This window comes from Leptonotus elevatus, chromosome 8 (assembly GCF_054856555.1).
Source record: "Leptonotus elevatus isolate MCC_2025b chromosome 8, RoL_Lele_1.0, whole genome shotgun sequence".
Classification (NCBI taxonomy): domain Eukaryota; kingdom Metazoa; phylum Chordata; class Actinopteri; order Syngnathiformes; family Syngnathidae; genus Leptonotus; species Leptonotus elevatus.
Genome location: NC_141246.1, coordinates 22,339,308 through 22,348,830, shown reverse-complemented (window position 1 = coordinate 22,348,830; position 9,523 = coordinate 22,339,308). Strand labels below are relative to the sequence as shown.

The 9,523-nt window shown below is 36.6% G+C and overlaps 1 non-coding gene and 1 pseudogene across 1 annotated transcript; both read right to left on the bottom strand.

Annotated features, from left to right (window-relative positions):
• Nucleotides 1–1,953: 1,953 nt before the first annotated feature.
• On the bottom strand, nt 1,954–2,025 carry trnaq-cug (transfer RNA glutamine (anticodon CUG)). The gene has a single exon. It is a non-coding gene; the product is annotated as a tRNA-Gln (tRNA).
• Nucleotides 2,026–6,976: 4,951 nt separating this feature from the next.
• LOC147170217 (uncharacterized) lies at nt 6,977–8,856 on the bottom strand (annotated as a pseudogene).
• Between the last annotated feature and the right edge of the window lie 667 nt (nt 8,857–9,523).

Here is a 9,523-nt window from a genome sequence, read left to right as displayed (position 1 = left end):
GTCGAGAATGCATAATGTGGTAAATTCCTGCAGTAAAACAAAGAAACCTTTCCTTTTAGTCTTATCAAAGTTAATTGTTTTTCATTCCTCAGTTATAATGTGGGGCTATAAGTGAGAAAGTAAAGCAGCTGTCACAGGTAAAGGCTTTTTAGTCAAAATATTGTTTTACAATATGCTCTCCGCGCACCCCACTAGTCTAAACAGCATTCTGATTAATATTGCTTTTGTAGAATATGAATTTAAGCAGCAAAATCCAACCGTTTTTTTATATCTCACAGGGCGGCCATTTTGTCACCTGCTGTCAACTGAAAATGACAAAACATTTGCTCAGGGCTCAGTTTATGAATGTCATATGACCAAACTCGGGGGTTGGGGGAAGCTCAGAAAACACGTGAGCCACAATTGGTCATTTAACTCTTCAACTGTCATCTAAGCTTTAATGAGAAACTTGAGCTGTTTTGATGTTTGTGCAGCATAATATTTTATTGATAGGCTTATTAAATTACAGAGAATATTTACTTCCCATCCTGGAAATATATGAACGAATGCAAGGCGTAGTGCTAAATGTGCTAAACTAGACTTGCCCCGGCAAGAAATGATGAAGTTGCGCCCGTTTTTACGTCAAGCACACAAGCGCCTGTCTAAGAAAATTGGGCTTAAGTTTTGTATTCTTCTTGAGCTAATTCAGCATTATTTTGTCAGTTCATAATGTTAGCAAAGCTGTGGCAACATTTGTGTCAAAGCATGCTATCTTTAAAAAAAACATGCCCCACCCAATTGGGACAAGAAATATAAAAAATATATATATATGAATATTGTATATAATTGACAATAAAAATATTTTGTTACTTTTGTACATGTCAGATGCTGTACTTACATAGAGTATGTTTATGTATTTCAACCTAAGTACAGAGTGTGATTATGTTTTCCTCGTCTGCTGTTCCATAAATGAGGTGAAACTTTCAGTTTAGGATCCTGACTGTGACGATATCTGTGAGTCGGTGTTGACCTCACTGCGCAGTCGGCTTACAGGATCCTCCAACCGAGTGTCGATGGAGTGCGCCCCTGGCCCTGTTGCCTCGAGAAAGGAAGAGGTGGAAGAACAATTTTACCGCAGCACTCAGAAAAATGCTGCCACCCGATCAGAAGATGGAGGAGCAACGCCACCAGCTACTCCGCCTTATCTTGGGGATGCTTGCAAGGAGCATGACATCAGGCAGAGCTTAGCAGACAGAAGCTGGAGCAGTCTGCTGCCTTCTAGTGATCGTTTGACGGTTCTGTTAACTAAATTCTTATTCACCCTTGACTTTGTTGTTGTTGTTGTTGTTCTGCAGCTTGATAATGTCATTTTTGCTGAGCCTCCTATAAATCAGTGGGTCCCCAACCACCAGCCCACGGCCCGGTATCCATCTGTGGAGAATTTGGCACTAGGCTACACCTTTCTTTATTTTTTTCCCTTTCTTTATTTTTTTTTTGCAGCAGAACATGTCCTAATCAGGAATATATGGTAGCAAGCCCGCTTGGCGATTTGTTCTGTTTTTATTTACATTTTACACAATGTCTCAACGACACTGGACTAGGCGTGTGTGTGTGTGAAGAGACTTCTGCAAGATTCGAAAGTCATCCAAGCAGTCCTTTTTTTTTTTTACCTAATGTATTGAGGCTCAGTTGTGAAGCGTACCTTCACCAAACTGGTCCCACGAAGTTGTAGGCCTACATAGCATACCGCTGGTCTAAAAGTACTTGGTCAGAAAAATCATTAAGATTTGGGGCGGAATTGAGGAGTGAGAATTGTTTCAGACGGGGCTGGAAACGTGTCTATCTACTCGCGTGTTACCGCACCGGAATTAAGTGGATCGCAACATGCAAATGATGCATTGTAATAAATAGATAAATAATGTAATATAATAACAGACCGAGTTGGTTTGGAAGCAAAGAAGGAAGAAGAAATGTAGGTTCCACCGAGATTTGAACTCGGATCGCTGGATTCAGAGTCCAGAGTGCTAACCATTACACCATGGAACCGCTGGCTCAGCATGCTAAATACTTTTAATTTATTTTAGCGGTTTGTGGTCCAACGATTTTAACAATGCAATTATCTCAGCGACGTGTCAAAGCAAAATATTATAATTCATGTGTCACCTCATACTTGTCAAGAGAGCATATACTGACGACTTGAATACGTTTTGATTCTCGTTTACACTGTTTGAAAGGAAATGACAGCGCTGCATAGCACAAAAGTAGAAACGTGAACATAGTACAGTCTCCTTAGGCAAAACTGTGCTGTGCATGCAGCTGTATGAATTTACAGTGCAGTCTTTCTTAAAAAAAAAACAATACTTTTTTTTTTTTAACAAAGTTAAATCAAGAGCAAGAACATGGCAAACATAAGCAGCACAATAAACATACAGGTCTATAGATAACAAACTCGCAATAACAATGACAAACAGTAAAAATAAATAAATATATATATATATATAAAGAACGGGGGGGGGGGGGTTTGACTTAGCAAACAGTGGTCTTTAAAAAAGTTTTCAATTGCAAACAGACAACACAACTTTTTCAAATATCAACATCAAAAGACAATCAATACAATATCAATATCGCTGAAACAATCACTCAAGATAACATGAACAAATATAGATTAAAAAAAAAGAGAAGCAAAGAAAAAAAAAGGGGAAAAACAGCAAAAGGTTATGCTGCAACATACTAGGGTCTCGAGAAGTTATAAAAGTATATTTAAATTAGAGCAAATTTCTACTATTTTCAAAGCCTTTTGTATGTCAGAGAACTTGATTGAGAAAATGTATTGTTTGAACACATTATAGAAGGCTGTAAAACATGACTTATTTCCACTGAATTTACAACAATGAATATGATATTTTGTCATTAAAAGTAATACATTTATTAGATAGTTTGAATATTTTTTCTCTATACCAATTTAAAAAACAAAAAAACCAATACATTCTTCCAAGCAATCACGACATCCTTTTCAATGTTAATATGAATGAAATCACACAATCGCTGCCAAAATAAACTGACAAATGGACAGTACCAAAACAAATGTTTCAGGGCACTCGTCAACAAAGCTACAGTTAACATCAATATATTTTTTGAATTTCTTACTGATATAAGATTTTGCTGGATATAATTTATGGATCAACTTAAAAGAAATGTCTTTGACTTTATTCATAATCAGAAATGTATTTGGTAGGAGCCAGACCTTCTTCCATTGTATATCATCCACAAACATATTACAATGTGGAATAACATACGGTAATAATGTAATCTCTTTCTGGAACATGGTTCTTACAAGTCTATTGTTATTTGCAGGACGACCAAACAAACAAATTCTCCCTACAGTTGTATCTTTTGGAGCCCCAAATAATAATAATAATAATAATACAGTATTGTAGTTATCAGCTTTTGGCTGTTGAATTGCTTTGATGACCACAGGAATTTGCTTTTCATATTTCAGAAAAAGTGTTGAGTCATCCGCTAATTGCGTCAGGATTGATTCTTTACTAAGAAGAGAGATGCCTTCAACAGCGCTAGTTTTAATATGATAGGACATAATTTGCGCTAGTATTAAAAAAAAAAAGGTATGAGGGAGGCAGGACAGCCCTGTCTTATACCTCTACAGAGCTCAAATCTAGGAGAATTGCCGACAGATAATTTAATAGAACTATTGCCGTTCTTACAGAGAGTTTCCATAGCAGAACAAAAGTAGTTACCAAAGCCAAATTTATTTAAAGAATGTATTATGAACTGATACTCCACTATATCAAATGCTTTATAGAAGACTAAAAAACTAAATAAAGCCATTATCCTCTAGTATTTCAGAATAATCCAAAATGTCCAGAACAAGCCTATTATTGTTTGTTATGTGTCTTTTGGGCATAAACCCTGATTGAGTATCCTCAATAACAGAATTTTGTATTGTTTTTAATCTTTGGCAAATATCAGGGCAAATACTTTGTAATCATTATTAAGCAAAGATATCGGACGCCAATTATCAATCAGAGAAATGTCTTTGTTTTGTTTGGGAATTAAAGTTGTTAAACCTTGAGTCATTGTTGTCGGAAGCGTTCAGTTTCTAATACTTTCTAAATAGACTTCATACAGGAAGGGAGTCAACCAAAAATCAATTCTTGATTGACTCGACACTGTTTTATTACTCCATGTAAATGTTCTATTCTTGGGATATTTTATCCTCCATATATCATCAAGGTCAAAATTTTCCATAAATGGAATTAAGCCAGTGTTTGCCTTATTTGATGAGTCATGAGGCCATTTATCCATGCCGTTATCTTGTACGGCATTGAAATCACCAACAGCATTCAGAAATGTTGCTAGCCAGCATAACAATAAATCTTCAATCAACATAAACAGATGATCATTTTCCAATTTTTTTTATACAAATACACATTGCTTATTATGTATACTTGATCATTCAATTGTACAGCTTGGCATATAAAATGACCAGCTGGATCACATTCAGTAAACAAAACTTCTCCATTGTACCTATTTTTTTTAAAGTCGCAACTCCAGCTGAGTGTTCTGTTCTATGTGAGAACCAGACATAGTTCCCCCACTGTGATTTCCAGAAGTTCATATAATTTGCAACCGAGTGAGTCTCTTGTAAGTAGACGAGGTCTGGCCTGGACTGTTTGGCAAAAAGAAACAAAACTTTGTGTTTAGTAATATTTTGTGGGCCCCTAGCATAAACTCAACAACTTTAAACAGACAGTAGTAAACAAATAAAAATAAAGATACCGCTTTTGAGCAAACCTTTAGATAGATTAACCATACATTGTCAAGATTAGTACAACTGTAATGACCAGGTAAAGATAACCACAAATTCAACTAAAACTAGAGTTTTAGTTGTTAGAGACCTTTTTTCCTACAAAAATAAGAAAAACCCATAATTTTATCATTTCTACTAAAACAGCATTTTTTTTTCATAATTTGTACAAAAAGTAAAAAATAAACTTTTACAAGTTCAAACAAGATAGTTACTTTCTTATACCCTACAAAAAAACTGTTTTACAAGTTTACCCAAAATAAAGAATTTTTTTCTCTTCCACAGAAAAACAGTTTTGTAAGAAAAAGAAAAAACAGACAAACAAAAGACCTCTTTCAAAATACCCCTGAGTCAATAAAACACCTGAAAATACAAGTCAATAACATGAACTTCCCTCTAACAGCATCCTAAAGCGATTAAACTGATGATGAGCCCAGGAAAAAGGCACCAAACCTAAGTGATTCTTCTTTGGAATAAGCAATGATCATCCACATCCCAATCTATGCATGTATTTCTAAACCACTGATCAACCCTTTCCCCCCCAAGAAGTAGGCCCTCTTCCCCTCTTCTCGGGCCTTTTTAATCTTGGGCCACAGTCGTTGCCAATTCTTCTGATCCTCCTTTGTCAGAACCTCGGAGAAGCGCAGTCCCTTCGATTGCAGTCGTTATTTGCCGCTTTCCAAAGTGCCTCCTTGTGCCGACGAGAAATGAACCTGATGACGACACTGCGAGGTTTCGGGTTCTACAATGACAACAAAGCTATTTGAATTTGAATGACCTTCCTATCACTACACCTCCAGCAAATCAAGATCTTCTTCCCTCATCAGATGAAGAAATGCCTTCAAGGGAAGAATCTTCCCAAGTCAATATCTACTGAAGACAATGTTTCTGTTTATTTAATTTATATGCGGTATACTTGGAAAAAAAGATAAGTGAAAGAAAAAAAAATCTAGAGGTGATAGAGCAAAACTGTTCAGAAATTTGAATTCACCACATCGAAATGAGTAAAACTTACCTATTCACATCCTTGCCTTAACAGCAATTTATCATTTATTTTGTAAATCAGTGTGATGACAAATGGCGGATAGACGCTAAAGGGCGATGCAACTCAAAATTTGCGTGCATTGGCTTGGAAATACGCCCATACAAAGTCGCAGATAATACCTGTAGTTGGATAAGCAATCCAAAGGAATGGCCTGGAGTCGAGTTTGGAAATATCAAAGTGAGCTTGTCTGAATTTTGTTTGTTTGTTTGTTTACATTACATGTAAATATTGTGTTATTCTGTTTCTTTTTATTTACTTTAATACTGGGTTGTTTACACTTAAAAATGATAGATTACAGGTACGTTGTTTTATGTTCCATTGCAAATAATAGAAAAGAAAGCTGATAAAACAATAAAGAGGTACCATTTACTGGCAGAGACTTTATTCTTATAAATGTACCCCCCAAAAATCAGAGCACATCTGCAGCGATAACAAAAAGACGGATTCATACATTTGATTTGGAAGCGCCTTTCAAGGCCCTCAAGGACGCTGTACATCAGTAGACAAGAGATTAACCCCTTCAGATCCGTAGATGGTCCCAGTGGACATGACATATTTGTGTGTCTAAACCAATAAAACCAAATTTGGATGATGTCAACACTTCTGGTTCATGATTGGATCTTGAATAACCAATCACAATCGCAAGTTGATTTGCATGATGTTCATGTTAAAAATGTTGCATATAGGCTTAAAAGTTTACTGCACGTTACAGCCATATTGTCCTGGTGTCTACTATAACAACTAAAAACATGAGATAACCCCCAAAAACATTTCCATGTTGTTCTTATGTGGGGAAAGAGTCAAAATCAGCAAAATAAAAAAAATAAAAAATTGCCCAGCATAAAAAATGTGGGTCTAAAGGAGCTACATAAGATTTTGACAAAACAAAAAAATAAAATAAAAATAAGAATAATAAGAACAAATCTTAAATATGTGAGTTCTGCGTTTGGATTTGAAAATGGTCAAATACAACCTGCAATGACCAAAATCAAATATGATGAATACATCAAAATGATTTGTAAGACTCCATTTACTGTTCATCACACACATTACTGTAGCTCAGGTTGCTCAAAAGAGCACACACTTGCACAATCTTATCGTAATTTGACAAACTACAATCCAATGCTTCATCTTTCAAACTCTGCACAAATTAAAATGGCAATGTACCTTTAGTTAATATACGAAATTTAGTACGAAACGCAGGTGTGTTGATTTGATGAATATTTTTCCCGTCAAGCCCTTTAATCATGGAACCAAGGTTTTCATTGGTCAAGTCTATCCAGCGGCAGAAATAATCGAAAGCAGTCGTTTTGGGAAGCCCCTTCAGAAATGCAACTATTTCAAATGACAAGTTGTGACTCAACTTCACCAAAGTGAGGACGAGTTGCTCCTGCTTGATTTGTTTGTGTCCTTGTTGTCCACAAACTGGCATCAAATATGAGAATCTTTGTGAAGGTGGCCCACTTGATGCCTGTCATCATTTGGCATTTTTCATCATCTCCTTCCACAGACCCACAACACATACTTGTTTCCTTCAGGAGCTTTTCAAGGTCAGCAATTCGCTGAAGAGCACTATGCCTTTCTGACCGCAAATGCTGTTTTTCAATTGTAGCATACTGTCTTGTTTTCGCGAAATGGAATTTGTCATTTCAACAATCCTCTCGCTTTCTTGGGTCACAGCGGAGTTTGCACACTCCTGAGACTCATACTCACTAGTACAGTCTGGAGAATATTCAAGGTTTGTGGTGACACTGGCTGGCGATGATGCTGTTTCATTTAGAGGGGAAGACGTGCAGGCTTGCAGAGACGCTCTTTGTTGGCGTTTCAAGAGTTGACATCTGCCAGGAACTGTTAAGCATTTAAAATAAAATAAAATTACTTCAAGATATAACTTTCATGCATGATATCGTAATCAGGCTTGGGGAGTAACGGAATACATGTACCGCCGTTACGTAATCAGATTGCAAAAAAAAAAATCTAACTATTCCATTACAGTTACAGGAAAAAAAACATTACAGGCACATTTATTAAAAATGGGGATTACTCCAGAAAAAAAAAGGGAAAAAAAGGGGATTAATTCAAGGGATTACAATTTCTACGATGAGAGAGAGTGCGAAAGAGGGCGAGAGAGAGAGAGAGAGCGAAAGAAAGAGAGGGACAGAGCGAGAGAGAGAGCGCGTGCACGTCCATGCGAGTGGCACCGTTGCTACATGTTGGGGAGGTGGGAACAAGCGAACTGACTAGTGGTGTCCTCCTCACGCAGGCAGGTTGAAAAAGCTTCACGGACGGGATCTATCTATCTATCTATCTATCTATCTATCTATCTATCTATCTATCTATCTATCTATCTATCTATCTATCTATCTATCTATCTATCTATCTATCTATCTATCTATCTATCTATCTATCTATCTATCTATCTATCTATCTATCTATCTATCTATCTATCTATCTATCTATCTATCTATCTATCTATCTATCCATCCATCCATCCATCCATCCATCCATCCATCCATCCATCCATCCATCTATCTATCTATCTATCTATCTATCTATCTATCTATCTATCTATCTATCTATCTATCTATCTATCTATCTATCTATCTATCTATCTATCTATCTATCTATCCATCCATCCATCCATCCATCCATCCATCCATCTATCTATCTATCTATCTATCTATCAAACTGTGAGGTGTGGTTGCTTTCAGTGACAGTTCGAAAACAGCATATGGCCTTCAATCAATCAATCAATCAATCAATCAATCAATCAATCAATCAATCAATCAATCAATCAATCAATCAATCAATCAATCAATCAATCAATCAATCAATCAATCAAGCAAGCAAGCAATCAATCAATCAATCAATCAATAGCCTACATGCTTTTTAATTACACAAGGATTTTTGCTATTGTTGGCTGCCCGGGTCCCCATCACCCGCAAATAGCAGGGTCACATGTACGTTTCCTGCGTAGAACAGCAGGGAGGAGGGGGTGTTTACGCATGCGCACTATTGACAAAACCACCAACTCATTCGCCGCAGAATCCTCTCTAATAGTGCAGTTTTCCTGCACAATTTGCAAATGATTGAATTTTTGCATCATATCTAGCCTCTTGTAACCAAACGACCTCCACACAACAAAGGTAGCTCCCACTTTAGGCACTATAATCCTCTTTTGAGGCCGAAGACGCAACAGAACTGGCTGCGCACACTCTCCAACGTTGTTATGATGTTAGGGATTATGCCATCATATCCCTACAGTGTCAATTTCATGATATTGCACATTTTTATCACCCCTAAAAAAGTACACCGGTAATATCCTATTAGGAACATGCCTAGTTTCTGACTGTAAATTGCTAGTTTTGTAATGCGCATACGTAGACCAAACACTAGAGTGTTGGTCTGGCTACATAACACTCAGCGAATCAATCACCAATGTGATGTATATGTCACAATAATACATAAAGCCAACACTATGTGGAAAAGTGACAGTGACGGGAAAACAATTTCATGTTGATCTTATATGTTCACGTCACTCCATTTGTTTCGCTATAAGCTTCGTGTTGATTCTGTCTGTTCCCTCGGTTTCAGGATATTGACAAAATAAATTGTGTTCAAGAAATACAAAATATTTGTATCCTCTTTTACATCTATCATCAATTTTTTTTGTT